Raw genomic sequence first — 16,670 nt, 5'->3', positions numbered from 1 at the left:
GCAACTTGGCGTACAACAAGAAGGAGATTCAGGACTTCCCTGGTGGCTCAGTGATTAAGAATCTGCCTGCCAATGCAGGGGACACAGGTTTGAGCCCTGGTCTGGGATGATCCCACATGCCACGGAGCAACTAAGCCCATGCGCCACAACTACTGAATCCTGTGTGCTGCAACTACTGAAGCCCATGCACCTAGAGCCCGTGCTCGACAACAAGAGAAACCACCACAAAATGAGAAGCCTGCGCACTGCAACAAAGAGTAGCCACCCGCTCTCCACAACTAGAGAAAGCCCGTGTACAGCAATGAAGACCCAACACCGCCAACAAAAAAAAAAAAAAAAAAAAGGATTCAATGTAGGAGGAAGGAAAGAGACTTGAGGAGGATTGCTGAAAAAGCTTGGAAAACATTGGGAATATCTAAACTATCATTGACTGTATAAAGCAGTGGTAATGATGAGTTAGTAATGTCTGAGTAGTAACATAAGGTACAACTAAAATTCTGGACAGCATCCTGCAAAATAGATAGGCAGTTGGCATTGATACCTCCCAAGGTCTTTATACTGTTTGGGAAGAAGATGGACTAAAGTCTAAAAAAGCTATATCTTGTATAACTTCCAAACCAGTGGTTGGGAAACGGTTTAAAGAAAATTTTAACAAACCAACAGGAAAGGAGAGAGGAGCATGAAAAAGCAGGATAAATACAAGGTGTCCTAAGAATCTTTTAATAATAACACTTAAAACTGCACAACTTTTCATACTGTGCCATAGAAACCACAAAATAAGATTGTAGAAATAAATCCAAATGTTAGGAATCACAATAAATGTAAATGAAGCAAACCTGCTAGTTTAAGATACAAAATCCAGCTATATCCTGTTTGTGAAATATACACCTGAAATATAAGTACACAACACAGTTAAAAGGAAAATAATGCTAACCAATACCAAAATAAACCTCATGTAGTTATATTAATATCAGACCAAATAGACTTAAGGCAAAAAAAAAAAAAAAAGTGTACTAGACCCTGAAACACTTTTCACAAATTCCCAAGAATTCTTGGTATTAGAGTCCACATTCTCTAAGGAATTCTCAAGAGAATTGAGTTAGAATTCAACAACAAATGAATTTCTTTAAAATATTTACAAATATAATTAGTTTTCTTTTTTTTCTCCAAATTAGCAAAGTTTTACTTCAATGTTATGTTTGCTCATAAAAATGACTCTAAAAAGCCGATATGCAAGAGGCTGACACGCTGTGGTCTAAAGGCAACGTCGAGGCCACTGAGAATATCCCTCAGACAAGAGGCTCTGCTCAAAATCTCCCCCACCTGGGGTGAGGGCAGCAGGAGGGGGGTCTGGGACAGAGGGATAAATACATCGTCTTAGCTCTGCCATCAGGGCTGGCAGCCCGGGACCCCAAGCTGGTCAATCAGAGGTCGACTGCTTGGAGCTTCCAAAGCTGCCCGAATGTTTGGGTGTTTTGGGGAAATGCTGAGGCTTTGGAAGGGCCCTCGGCCAGCCCCCTCCTCCTACTCCAGCCCCAGGGAGAGCGCAACTCCCTGCTGGCTGGGCCTGCTGTACCCTGGGGTCGAGGCAGCCTCTCACCCAGCAGCCCCTGCCAAGAGGGGGTGGGGAAGGGCATCTCCAGGGAGGCCCAGACAGGAATCTGCCCTAAAGGTGGCTGACAGCGGCCCACCTCTAACAGAGCCCTGCTCCCAAAGGGGCCCCTTGGGGACCAGCCCAGCGGGGCGACCTCCCAGGCACGGGCAGGCCAGGCTGAACCCGGCCGCAGCAGGAGATGTGGGGAAGAGTGGTGTTAACAGACAACAGCAGGAGGGGTGGGTGCGGACAGGGCCCGCCCATCAGAAGGCGAAAGAGCGCTCCTTGGGGTGGCCCACGCTGTCCAGGTTGGGCAGGCAGGCGTACTGGATCATGCACGGGGGTCCGCACATCAGCACCAGCGGCTCCTCCTCCAGGGGCGGAAGGTGGTCCCGGATCATCTCCTCGTTCAGGAAGCCCTGGCTGTAGTCCCAGGCTTCAGGGGCTCTGTCCACCGTGTACCAGAGCTTGAAGCACTCAGAATGTTCATTCCTCAGTTCCTCCAGTTCTGGCCGCAGCAGGAGGTCCTTCTCAGTCTGGTTGGCAAAGCGCAGGTGGCACACGGTGTGATCATCCATGTCCTTCATGATGGCGCAGATAACCTGCAGCATTGGGGTGATGCCCGTTCCTCCTGCAAGCATGCCCACAGACTTCACCGTCTTGATGACAGGGTTGGATTTCTTGTCCGCACAGATGGAAAGCTTTCCTTTGCCCTGGTAGACCAGCAGCCCATTTGGGCCTCGGAACTCAATGGTGCCTCCAATCTTCATGCTTTACAGGTACTGGGACATCTTCCCTCCAGCGGGAAACTTGGGGTGGGTGTCTTTGAAGTAAACCTTGATGGCCAGGTCCACAAAGCCCTTGTCATCACTGCAGACGGGCGTGTAGGGCCGAATGACCAGGTTCCCATCGATTCGAGCCGAGAGGTAGATGTGCTAGCTCTATGGGGAGGCCCAGGATGTGCTGGGGCGACGGTAGAGCAAAGTGGAACCATCAGGTGTCAAGGCTGATGACTTCCTTGTCAATCAGCCGCAGCAGGTACTTGATGTCCGGGTTCTCGAGGGTGATGGCTGGGGTGGAGCTTTGGAACAGCTTCATGAGCAGGCTGTACAGGAACCACACTGGGGAGAGGACCACGTGGCCCAGCCTGCTCAGCCAGGCCCCGTGGTGGCTCCGCTCTGCTCTAGCTCCGCCGCCACCACCAAGACTGCCACGCCCTGGGCCAGCCCCCCCCGCCACGTCACTGAGCCCAAATATAGTTTTTAAGAACACTTCTAAATTACCATGTGTAATTAAAGAAGAAAATGTAATGGAAATTAGAAAATACCAGTGATTTTGTTTTTAATCTGGATGCAGGTTACATGAGTGTTCTCACTTTTGAAAATTAATCAAGCATTTATGATTGCTCACTCTTCTATATATATGTTACACTTCAGTAAAATTTATAAAGAAAAAAAAGACAACAAATCTGTAAAGCAGCTGGGGGTGGAAAACACATTAACTTCAAAAGTGTGACAAGGTAAACAGCCTACTTTTCATCAGCAATAAAGGAAGCCAGATGAAAGCAAAATGACATTTTCAATGTGCTGAAAGAAAACTGCCAACCCAACAAAAATATTTCAAGAATGAGGTTGAAATAAAAACTTTTTCAGACAAAGCCCATAAGAGTTTGCCAGCAGCCAACTCACACTAAAGAAAATTCTAAATTATATTACTTTGGGCAAAAAGAAAGTGATCCCAGATGGAAATTCAAGATGTAAGAAGGAATAAAGAATAAAGAAGGAGTAAATACATGGGAAAACCTAAACAAACATAGGTTGCATAAAACAATAATAATGTTTCCTGGAGTTAAAAAAAATGATAGAATTAAAATGTACAACAGAAAAAAAAAAGTCCTCAGGGAGTAAATGGAGTTAAAGTGTTCCAAGTCCACGATTGTGTGGGACAAAAGTAAAATACATCGATGAAACCTGCATTTTGATAAGCATGCATTATAACTTCTAAAGGAATCACTACAATAATAAAAGCAGAATTGTAACTTCCAAATGTTCAGAGGGAAGACAATGATTTTTTTAAAAAGCCACAGACAACCTAAAAGGAGGCCAGAGAGGCCAGAGGGGGGATAAAAAGGAACATAGAAAGGGTAAAAATAAAAAGTAAATTAATAGGGTAGATTTAAATCTAGATTTAAGTGTGATATCAATTATTACATTAAATGTAAATGGACTATACACTCCAGCCTAAAGGTCAGTTTGTCAAACTGGATTTTTAAAAATTTCAACTCTATGTTATAAGAGACACATAAAAACCGTTAAAATACAGAAAGTTAAAAAAAATAACAGGGGCTTCCCTGGTGGCACAGTGGTTAAGAATCTGCCTGCCAATGCAGGGGACACGGGTTCGAGCCTTGGTCCGGGAAGATCCCACATGCCGCGGAGCAGCTAAGCCTGTGTGCCACAACTACTGAGCCTGCGCCCTAGAGCCCACAAGCCACAACCACTGAAGCCCACGTGCCTACGGCCTGTGCTCCACAACAAGAGAAGCCACCGCAGTGAGAAGCCCGCGCACCGCAACGAAGAGTAGCCCCCGCTCGCCGCAACTAGAGAAAACCCGCGTGCCGCAACAAAGACCCAACGCAGCCAAAAATAAATAAAGTTATTTAAAAAAATAAAAAATAAATAACAGGATGGGGACTTCCCTGGTGGCGCAGTGTTTAAGAATCTGCCTGACAATGCAGGGTACATAGGTTCGAGCCCTGGTCCGGGAAGATCCCACATGCCGTGGAGCAACAGCCCATGCGCCACAACTACTGAGCCTGCGTGCTGCAACTACTGAAGCCCGTGAGCCTAGAGCCCGTGCACTGCAACGAAGAGTAGCCCCCGCTCGCCGCAACCAGAGAAAGCCTACGTGCAACAACGAAGACCCAACACAGCCAAAGATAAAATTAATTAATTAATTAATTTTTAAAAATATATAACAGATGGGGAAAATAACCATAGAAATACCATAAGAAAGCTGGAATGGTTATATTAATATTAGACAACATATGCTTTAAGGCAAAATCATTGCTGGAGATAAAGCGGGACATATAATAATAATAAAAGATTCATTTCATCACGAAGATAAAAATATTTTTAATTTGTGTGATGCTAATAACATGGCCTCAAAATACATAAAGCAAAATTTGACACAACTACCAGGAGAGATAGTTAAATCCACAGTAATAATGAGCAATTTAAACTCATCTCTCTCAGCAGTTGATAGAACAAATAAACCAAAAAAGTCAGTAAAGATACAGAATATTTGAACTATACAATTAATAAATTTGACCTAATGGGCCTGTATATGTAGAACATTGTATTCAGCAACTACAAAATACATTTTTCTTTGAAGCACACACTGGGTTATAAAGCAAGATTGAAGGAAATAGTCCCTTTACCAAAACGTTATTTAGTTAGGAATCAATTTTAAAACAATAATAAGAAAAATCTCCATTTTTTGGAAACCAGTTCTAAATAACCCATTGAACAAGGAAGAAATTTTAGGAAAATTATATTTTAGGGAAATTAATTTTTAGGAAATAATTAAATTTTTGGAAAATTATCTTGAACTGAGAGATAATGAAAATACTTCATTTAAAAACTTGTGCAATGCAGCTAAAGTAGCATTTTGAAGGAAATTTGCAGCCTTAAGTGTATTAATACTAGATATTAAAATATATGCAATATATGTTGCATATATGTAATATGTAATACATTATATATATTGATAAAATATATATTATAAAAGAAAGACTGAAAATGATGAGCTAAGCATCTGTCTCCAGAATTTAGGAAAAGAACAAAATAAACCTGAGTATAGATAGGAAATAATAAAGAGCAGATATGAAGGAAATAGAAAACAAACATTCAAATAAAAAGAATCAACAAGTCAGCTATTTTAAAAGATGAATGAAATTGAAAAACTGGAAATTTTGAGCAAGATGAAAAAAAGGCACTAATAGCTATTATTGGAAATGGGGAGGAAAAAAAAAGACATTACTGTAGCTTTTGAAACATTAAAAAGATGAGAACAAGGCAAGTGGCACTTCCCAAAGACACTCAGCCCACTTTCTGTCTACCAAACTGTGTGCCTGGCCCAAAGCTTCATCCACCTCGAGGAGGACTGTCTTTTTCTAATCCACCTGAAGATACCATATGGGCAAGGAGTACTGGATAAAGGGGTATTATGAACAACTTTATGCCAGCAAACTTGAAAATTTTAGATAACTTGGATAAATTCCTAGAGGGGAAAAAAACTGAAAAGAAATGAAAAATCTGAATTGTTCTATAACTACTAAAGAAATTAAACTAGTCAAAACTCCAGATCCAGATGCCTTTATTGGGAAAGTTTTACCAAACATTAAAGAAAAAAAAAAAAAAAAGAAGAAGAAGAATTTCACAAACTCTGCCCAAAGAATAGAAAAATAAGAAACATTCCCTTACTCATTTTAGGAAATCAGCATGTCCATGAAACAATCTGAGACAAGAAAATTATAGACCAATCTCACTGATGACCATAGATGTGAAAATCCTAAATAAAATTCCAGGAGGTGGGGTGGGGGGTGGAGTTGGCAATGTATAGAAAGGACATAACATTGTGACTAAATTGGGTTAAATCCTGGGAAGGCAAAATTTGGTTAATACTGGAAAAGCAATCCACTATCTTAAAAGGAGTAAGGGAGGAAAACATATGTGATCATTTCAATAGGTAGGTACAGGTAAAGTATTTGAAAAAATTAAACATTCATTTATGATTTAAAAGAATAAACAACTCTTAAGCAAACTACAACTATTGACAACAGTGTCAAAAAAATGAAGTACCTAGGATTAAATTTTTAAAAATATACAAGGCCTGTATATGACCTTTATGGAGGGTCATTAGAGAAGACCTAGTGGGTAGATATACCATGATTATAGGGTCACAGTATCAAAGATGCCAGTACTCCTTGTGGTAGGCAGAAAAATGCCCCCCAAAGATGTCCACATTCTAATCCCCCAAACCTATGAATATGTTAAGTTACACGGCAGAGGGGTGTTAAGTTTGCAAATGGGATTAAGGTTGCTAATCAGCTGACCTTAATAGGGAGATTACCCTGAATAACCTGGATGGGCCCAATGTAATCACAATAGTCCTTAAATGTGGAAGAAAGTGACAGAAGAGGAAGAACCAGAAAGTGGCAGTGTGTGAAGGACTCAGCCCATTGTTGCTGGCTTTGAAGATGGAGGACGGGGCCGTGAGCCAAGGACACAGGCAGCCTCTAGAAGCTGGAAAAGGTGAGGAGACAGATTCTCCACTGGAGCCCCCAGAAGGAATACAGCCCTGCTGACACCTTGCTTTTAGCATGGTGCGACCCATTCCAGACTTCTGACCTCCAGAACTGTTACGTTAATAAATTTGTGTTGTTTTAACTTGGTGGTAATTTGTTACCGCAGCAATAAGAAACTAATACCCTCCTCAAATTGAATTATAGATTAAATGCATTCCTCATCAAAATCCCAGTCAGGTTTTTGTGGAACTTGACAAGGGAATTCTAAAATGTACATGGAAGATCAAAGGGCCAAGAATAATTAAGAATCTTGAAGAAGAATAAGAGGGGATGGCTTTCTTAGCTGGGCATCAAGACCTACTTAATGGATAGTGATTCAGACACACAACATAAACAGGGTGATTCCTTTGGGATGAAGTTCAAAAACAGGCTTAAACTAAACTATATTCTTCAGGGATGCTTCCAGAGTAAGGGAAAAACTCTAAAAAGCAAGATGAAGGTTAAGTCAGAACAGGGCTACCTGGGGGAGGGGGAGGAGAGGAGAAGGACCAGGGGGTGTGGGTTGAGATGCTTCCCGTACTCTGTTTCTTGAGTGGATGGTGGTAACGCAGATGTTTGCCTCATAATTCTGTTAAACTGTACATTTCTGTTTCATGTACTTTACAGTACGATATTATAATTCCCCCCAATTTAATGTATTACAAATCAGATGACTCTAATTCCAGGCAATCAAAATGGTGGAAAGCTCCCCAGTTCAGTCTTGGAAGCAGCCAGCACTTGAATACCCAGACCAGTTAAAGATAGGGGAAAAGGGGCTTCCCTGGTGGCGCAGTGGTTAAGAATCCGCCTGCCAATGTAAGGGACACGGGTTCGAGCCCTGGCCCGGGAAGATCCCACATGCTGTGGAGCAACTAAGCCCGTGTGCCACAACTACTGAGCCTGCGCTCTAGAGCCCGCGTACCACAACTACTGAGCCCACGTGCCACAACTACTGAAACCTGCGTGCCTAGAGCCCGTGCTCTGCAACAAGAGAAGCCACGACAATGAGAAGCCCGCGTACCGCAACGAAAAGTAGCCCCCTCTCGCCGCAACTAGAGAAAGCCCGTGTGCAGCAACGAAGACCCAACGCAGCCAAAAATAAAAACAAATAAATAAATTTTCTTTAAAAAGATAGGAAAAAAAAAAAAGGAAACTGTAGATGAGCCTTACTTTAGAAGCAAAACTTCTAAACAAAATATTAGCAAACCAGAATTGAGCGGCAGGTCAATACTACAACATGCTCTGACTAAGCAAGGTTTATTCCAGGAAGGTTATGGGTTCCACAGTGTCCACTCGATCCACATAACTCATCCCACCACCAAACTGAACCATATCAGTAAATTTGGGAAAGGAATGCTTAAGACACAGCTGACTTTTCTAGTAGAAACAGGTATAGGGATAGAAGGAAGCTACTTCCCCATCATAAACGATCCCCATTTACCATCAAACATCAGAAAGTGCCCCTCTCAGAGATCCTAGCAGACAAGCACAGAAGGAAAGGCTTTCTCTGGCACAGGCACACAGCCGGCAGGAAAGGCCAGTAATCGATGCCCCCCTAAGCCCCCTATGATTTCACAGCCCCGCCTCAGAAATGCTGAATTTTAATTAGAGGCTAAAGTAACAATGTCATTGTCCTATGGCCCTGGCCCAAATTCCATCACAAGTCCCCTGTATACCCCTCACACAAGCACAAACGGTCCAAGAACACTCACCATAGCTCTGTAAGAGCTAACAATGGGAAATAACCAAATGGGAGCTGGTGGGATGATGGCAGAACAGTTGTCAATTTATCCATGCACATATTCTGCTCACTCAGTGAATGGCCCAGGGCTGGGTATACTGACACGGCCACATCTCTCAGCTACGCCCTGTGGTCTCTACCAAAGCTGACCATTTGCCCAGCCTGCGACTCTACAGTTCCACCTCTGGACATTCACCCAAGAGAACTGAGCACACATGCCATGAAAAGACAGGGGCTCAGATGTTCACAGCAGCCTGACACATGATAGCCCCAGACTAGAAACACAAGGTGTAGATGAGCCACACAATGGAATGTTATACAGCGACAAAAAAAGCAGAAGGGCTCTCCCCATGCCACCACAGAACGGATCACAGGCACGAGCGAAAGCAGCTGCTGCTGGGACCAGGAGGCTACTGATTGGAGGGAACCTTCTGGAATGATGGGAAAGCTCTACATTGTGACCTGGGTGCTGCTTACACATGTGTAAGTCACGTGCACTGAAGACATGCACTTTAAACACTTTACGTGCACGTGTTATACCTCAGTTTTTCAAAGTTTAAAAATAAACTGAAAAACTAATAGCTAAAAATACATAAACCTTGTTAATGAAATGAGCAAACTGCAGGAGGATGTTCCCCCCCCCCCCTTACTGATACAAAGTTTAAAATCACATAAAACAACACTTCGACATCTATGGTCACATAGTATATAATAAAATATAAAATCGTATAAAGCAGGGGTCCCCAAGCTGTTAGGAACCGGGCCGCACGGCAGGAGGTGAGGGGCGGGTGAGCGAGCGAAGCTTCATCTGTATTTACAGCCGCTCCCCATCGCTTGCACTACCACCTGAGCTCTGCCTCCTGTCAGATCAGTGGCAGCATTAGATTCTCATAGGAGCACGAACCCTACTGTGAACTGTGCATGTGAGGGATCTAAGTTGCGTGCTCCTTATGAGAATCTAATGCCTGATGATCTGAGGTGGAGCTGAGGCGGTGATGTTAGCGCTGGATAGCAGCTGCAAATACAGATTATCATTAGCAGAGAGGTTTGACTGCACAGAGACCATAATAAATCAGTTGCTTGCAGACTCATATCAAAACCCTATCAGTGAGTGGCAAGTGACCATGAAGCTGCATCTTACAGAGTAGGCTAGATATAAGCAACACACTTCGGGTGTCACTGTCTCCCATCACCCCCAGATGGGACCATCTATCTAGCTGCAGGAAAACAAGCTCAGGGCTCCCACTGATTCTGCATTATGGTGAGCTGTATAATTATTTCATTATATATTACAATGTAATAATAATAGAAATAAAGTGCCCAATAAATGTAATGCGCTTGAATCATCCTAAAACCATCCACACACACCCCGGGCCCATGGAAAAATTGTCTTCCATGAAACCGGTCCCTGGTGCCAAAAAGGTTGGGGACCGCTGGTATACGGGAGAGACTAACTCCAAATTCTAGACAGAGGTACCCTCTGGGGCAGGGAGAGGAACGCCCAGGGCTGAGCTGGGGACCATGGGCCTTGACTGCATTGTCAAGTTTTATATTTCTTCTGGTCAGTGGTGCATACATGTTAAATTATCATCAGTGTTTTTGTGACAGCTCAAGATCACTGTTAATAAAGCTTGTCCCACCCTCACTCAAAATCCTACCATAGCACCCAGTGCCCTCAGAGTAAAACCCTCCCTCCTCGCCTGAGTGTCTGGTCTCATCCCCTCTCAGGCCTCCAGTCTCGCCCTCCTCCCCTCTGCTCCTGCCACCCCCACTTATGTGCCCCAAGCTTGTTCCCACCTCGGAGCCTTTGCACTTGCAGATACCTCCACCTCGTGTACCCATATCGGCTGCCTCCTTCCTGACACTCACATCTCAATTCAAATCTCGTCTTCCCCGAGCCAGGCCAGCTTGTCCATACATACAATTGTTCTTTGTTCCACATTTCCTGTGTCCCCTATCTGCCTAGAAGCCCCCCAAGGGAAGGGTCCCCTGTTTGGTTTGTCACTGCTGTGTCCCCAGGGTCCAGGGCAGTGCTAGGCTGGGACTGGGACCTGTGGACATGCCCACAAGGCTCTGCCAGTCATGGCCATCAGGGGGCGCCCACGGGTCAGAAATAAATGCTTGCAGACTTGGGTCCAAGGCCACAGAGAAAGGTGGGCGGGACAGGCCTGGGGATGGGGAGATCAGGCCCTCTCTGAGCATGGGGGTGCCCCAGACACATGTTATCCTTTCTGGGGGATTCTCATTTAGCCTGACCGTGACAGATGTAGAAACTGAGGCTCGGAAATGTCATAGAAAGTTCTCAGGTTCCGAATGCTCCCAGATCACTCAGCTGTGCTCTCTCAGCCCCCGCCAGAAGAAGCTAGGGAAACTATGGTTGGAAGGAGGACAGGGGCACTGGGGGCCCTGATCTCGGGTGGTGCCTGTGATCCCCACCGGCCAGCCTGTCCTGGCTAAAAGGATCAAGTTAGGGCCACCAAGGAGTCAGTCTGAACCTCCCAGACTCAGGGAACCTTAGCTCACAGCAGGTGGCCCAGTACCTGCCTGAGCCCTGCAGCCCCCCTGAACACATGGGGAAACTGAGGCCCAAAGACAGGCTGGAGCAGTCCTCAGGGCACCAGGACTGGGCAGGTCCCCTACACCCAGTGCTGCCCCCTGGGGTCGGGACGGGGGCCTCCTGGGGGAGAGCAGACAGGGCACCCCTCACCCACATCCTTCCAGCCATTCAACAGATGTGGAACTGGGTCTGTCCCTTGCTCAATCTCAGCCAAGAACCCCAGTCCAAAGCCGAGCCCCACAGACTGGCTCCCCTTGCTGTGTGACCTCGAGCAGACTCCCGACCCTCTCTGGGCCTGTTTCCATGTCCACATGGGGCTTCTACATGCCATTTTGTTAGAAGAAAGGAAGTTCTAGGTTGTTGTCAACCATGTAGGAACTACTCAGTTGCCCTCTCTAGGGGCCAAGATCCTTTTAGAAGGTGCAAGGCCCTGGTGTCGCCAATTCACTCTTGTTCCTTTAGCTGAGGTGAAGTTCACATAACATATAACAATTTACATAACCATTTTGAAGTGGGCAATTCCACGGCATCTAGTGCATTCACAATATTGTGCAACCACCACCTCTATCTAATCTCAGAAATTTTCATCACCTCAAGGGAAACCCGTCCCCATGAGCAGTCACTCCCCATCCCCCTCCCTCAGTCCCTGGTAACTACCAAAATCTGCTTTCCATCTCTGTGGATTTGCCTGTTCTGGACATTTCATGTAAATGGAATCACGTGCTGTGTGGCCTTTTGCGTCTGGCTGCTTTCACTCAGCATGATGTTTTCAAGATTCATCCATGTTGTAGCATGTATCAGTGCTTCATTCCTTTTTTATGGCTGAATAATATTCCATTGGGTGGATTTACCAGATTTTGTATAGTCACTCCTCTGTAGATGGACACTTGTGTTGTTTCCATCTTTTGGCCAATGTGAATAATTCTCCTATAAACATAGGTGTAAAAATATCTATCTTCATCCCTGCCTTCAGTTCTTATGGGTATATACCTAAGGGTGGAATTCCTGGATCATACAGTAATCCCATGTTTAGTTTTTTTGAGGAATTTCACTGGTTTTTATAAGACTAAAAGGCCATGACTCCTGGCCAAACTGGGAATACCATGCCTGGAAATTTCTGGCAAGTTCTTTTCAGTGATCACCGCCCAGCCTCCCTACCCCACCAAATCTCATGTATTTCAAGTGCTGCCCAAATTGTTTTTTGTGACTGTATATACTCACCTTTGGATTGAGATATAACACACAGCAATTTGTGCCAAATACTCAGATCTGAGGTGTGTAGCCTGATGCGTTTTTACCTCTGTGTATGTTCAAATTGACACATAACATAACACCGCTCCATCCCCCAGACAGGCTCCCTCGTGCCACCTCCCAGAAGGAACTACTATCCTGCTGGCTAACACCATTGGTTCATTTTGTCTGTTCTTGAACTTCAGGTACACAGACTCACACAGAGTGTCCAGTTTTTGATCTCACTGCTTTTGCTCATCATCGTACCTGAAAGATTCACCTACATCCTCCATCCTTTTTCCTTGCAGTGTACTATTCCACAGCACAGCTGTACAGCAATTTGTTTGACCAGTTCTGTCGATGGGTGTTCAGCTTGTGTCCAGAGCTTCTCCAAGCGGGTGTGCCCAGGTCCTGTGGCTACTGCATGTTTTCATCTCTTGTGGATAAACACCCAGGGGTGGAATGTCTGGGTTATAGGGGAGGGGGGAATCTATGTTCAGTGGACACTGCAAAACAGTCTTCCAAGGTGGCTGTGCCATTTTACCTCCCACAGAGGTGAGCTAGTGTTCCATTTGCTCCACATCCTCGTCAGCACTTAGTGTTATCAGACTTTTCCATTTCAGCCCTGCTGGTAGGGCTGTGGTTCATGCATGTTCCAACCCCACTGCAATTGGACTTTGCACCCACCGGATTCTGTGCCAAGCTCCCCACTGAGGAACCAGTGGGGTGCTGACCACACCCACCTTTTTGAGCGGCCCCCTCTGCCCTCGGCTCCTGGGCCACCATCCCCCTCTGTGTTTTCCTACCACTGTTTCGTCTCCATCCCCTCCGTGGATCCTCTTTCTCGGCTTGATCTTGAAACAAGGTCTCCAGGTCCTCCTGCCTCCCAGGAAATGGCCACAGAGTTAAGGGATCCCCCGAAGGACCCAACACTCTACTTCTCCTCCTCACCCCGGGGGCCCCTCCTGCCTCAGTGAGCGCCAGCCTAGCTATTCCGAAGCACAAACGGGAAATCGAGGCTCATCTCCCCCACGTGGATCATCCATGATCCCACCCTTTCCACCTCCTGAATCTCAGCTCCCCCACTTCTCCCCTCCCCTCCCGCACCCTCCTAGCCTAAGCCCCTGCATCTCCACTGGATGCGCCCAGCTGTCCTGGATGTCCTACCAGCCCTGGCACTTGCCTCTTGTCCAACTCACACCACGTGCTTCTAAGACCATGCGTTGCCCCTCTTAGGTGTTGTTTGGCCCACTTCTTAGCATTTGTCCCCTGACCAGGCCCTCAGGCAAGTCCCTGCTGCATCTGGTTCCTCTGACCTCTCCAGCCCCTCCTCCCACCCTCATTCATTCATTCATTCATTCGGGTATTTATTGAGAACCTGCTGAGTACCAGGCCACGTTCTCAATGCAAGGAGGCAACTGAACCACACAACAAAACCCCTCCCCTCGGGGGCATGAGGTAAGGGCAACAGATATCTCCACCACAGCATGTCGGGACCTGCATGAGGGCAGGGAGGCCCCGGCCTGGCATGGGCTGGAGAGGCATCCCAGGGAACTCAGTGCAGAGGCTGAGGCCTGGGACGGGCAGGACGCAGCCAGCCAGGCGTGGCAGGGAGAGAAGAACAAAGATCAGGACCCCCCAGAGAAGGGGATGGGGAGCCACAGAGAGGTTTAGGTTTTCACAGCTTCACCTGGCAGCTGATGGGAGAGAGGAGAACCCAGGCAGGAGGGAGGTGGGGAGGCCTGGGGTGTTGGGTGATGGAGAGAAGAGGTCGGATTTGGGGTGTGGCCAGAGAGCTGAGAAGGCTTGGGGACTTGGGGCTGTGGGGTAGGGAGGTTGTGGCGGTGATGACGGCATGGAGGGGCCTCCCATACTCTCTGGGCAGCAAACACATCCGAGCAGGGGATTCAGTTCCTCAAAAATGCCACATAGGCACGTGCGCGCACACACACATGGGTGCATCACGCACGCGTGCATAAGCACGCAGAGACACAAAGCGTGAACAGATACACACACGAAACACACACAACAGACACACAGAGAGACACACAACACAGAGAGACACGCCTACAACAGACACAGATACACAGAAAGATACACACATACACGTGTGCCTACAGCACACAAACACACACGCACCCTCTCCAGGCCAGCCTTTGAGGGACAATCCTTTTTGCCCCTCTCTCTCCCCCAGGCCCCCAGCTCCCGCCACAGGGCCAGGCCAGGTTCCAGTGTCACTGAGCCGATGTCAAAGGTCCCTCTCTGCCTCTCAGCCCCTGCCCAGTCCTGAGCACACACTGTGTGTCCTGCTCTGTCCCCCACCCTGGGGGCTCCTCAGGGCACATGGCAGGTGTGGGAGGGGCAGTCAACAATGCCTACTGAGCAAAAGGTCTTGGTCCCCTAAGCCTCTCTCCCCTGCTACTGCCTCCACACTCTCCCAACCTCAAAGCAGAGCTCCCCACTCCCCAACTTCTCATCGGCTCAGCCTCACCCCTTGACTGAGCCGGATGCAGACACCCCATCTCAGAGAGGTCAGGGGTGAGCCAGAGAAAGGGCTGGGGGGTGCCCAATAGCAGAGCTAGAATCTACTTGGGAGATCAAGGAGGGCTGCCTGGAGGAGGGGACATTTGAGGATGAGCTGGAGCTTGGCAGGCAGATGGTTTGCGGGTCCTCTAGTCAGAGGGACAAACCTGGTAACTTCATCTGGTGCAGTCTGAGCCCAGAGCTGCTCCACCAGGAGGGATCATCGGGCTGTTTGCTCCTTTTTTAAAATTGTGGTGAAATACACATAACTTAAAATTCACCATCTTAGCCATTTTTAAGATCACAGTTCAGTGGCATTAAGTCATTTCACACTGTTGTGTAACCATCACCACTGTCCATCTCCAGAATTTTTCATCTTGCAAAACTGAAACTCTGTCCCCATTAAACATTAACTACCCATTTTTCCCTCCTTCCCTGGCAACTCCCATTCTACTTCCTGTCTCTACAAATTTGACTACTTTAGGGACCTCACATAAGTGGGATCACACAGCATTTGTCCTTTTGCGACTGGCTTCTTTCGCCCAGCATCATGTCCTCCAGGTTCATCCCTGCTGTAGCAGGTGTCAGAATTTCCTTTCTTTTAAAGGTTGAATAATATTCCATCATACAGATATAACACGTTTTGTTCATCCATTCATCTGTCGCAATCTATTTTCAATTTTTTTGAGGAACTGCCATACTGTTGGCTGTTTGTTTTTAAACCCAGAGTGTTTCTCAGTCGTCCCATCCAGGACCTGAACAGTCCTTCCTGCCCCAACTTCCGCCTGCCAAGCAGGGCTCCCCGTCGGCTAGACCCCTCAATTGTCTCACCCATCCCTCAGATCTGCTCTGAGAGGCAGTGGCTCTTATAAAGCCCATTTCATAGAAGAAAACAGGTTGGAGGGCAGGAGTGATGTGCCTAGTGTCAACCAGCAGGGGTTGGCTTGTCCCAGCTCCCAAAACCACAGGCTGCCCGCCTCTCCACATAGCCCAGAACGTTCCCAGCCCCTCAGCAGTTCCTGCACAGCCCGTCTCCCACCCCGCCCGCACTCAGACACTGAGAGCATTTCCCATCCCCCTCCTGGCTCTGCTCCCTTCTAAGAGAAACAGGTTGCACCTGGCACGGCTTCCCAGAAGGCCTGGAGCGGCAGGAGCACAGCCACGTGAGTGGGTGTGTGTGGAGGCACACAGTCACACTGAAGCACCCACCACGCCACCGCTTGAGGAGGGAGGGGTCCTAGACCCAACAGTGAGGACCTGCGAGGTGCCGAGCACACAGCGTTGGAGCCAGCCAGACCTGAGTGAGACCGGGGCTCGGCTACTTGCCGGCTGGGTAACCAAGAGCATCTGAGCCTCAATCCATCATCTGGGAAATGGGCTCACAGTGGCCCTTGCCTCTCAGGGAGGATTCTGTGAGGGGACTCGGGGCTAGGGGGCCCTGTGCAGCTGAGGGTCCAGCAGGCTGGCAGAGCTAAAGCGCTCAGGTGTTTCGTCCGCATGGAGGTCAGAACAGCAGAGGCAGGGCCACCATCACCCCAGCTCCAATAGCAGGTCTTCCTAGGAGCACTGACTGCATAATGGGGGAGCCCATCCCATCCTCAGCCAAGAAAATCAGATGATAGCACAAGGCTTCACCATTTGAAATGTTGAAACCACCCGGAAACCAGCCCCAGGACAC

At 47.2% G+C, this 16,670-nt stretch overlaps 1 pseudogene; it reads right to left on the bottom strand.

The window, feature by feature from the left end:
• Positions 1 to 1,857: 1,857 nt before the first annotated feature.
• On the bottom strand, positions 1,858 to 2,744 carry LOC132364027 (NADH-cytochrome b5 reductase 3-like; annotated as a pseudogene).
• Positions 2,745 to 16,670: the final 13,926 nt, after the last annotated feature.

Source organism: Balaenoptera ricei, chromosome 3 (assembly GCF_028023285.1).
Source record: "Balaenoptera ricei isolate mBalRic1 chromosome 3, mBalRic1.hap2, whole genome shotgun sequence".
NCBI lineage: Eukaryota > Metazoa > Chordata > Mammalia > Artiodactyla > Balaenopteridae > Balaenoptera > Balaenoptera ricei.
This window is presented reverse-complemented; position numbering and strand designations above follow the sequence as displayed.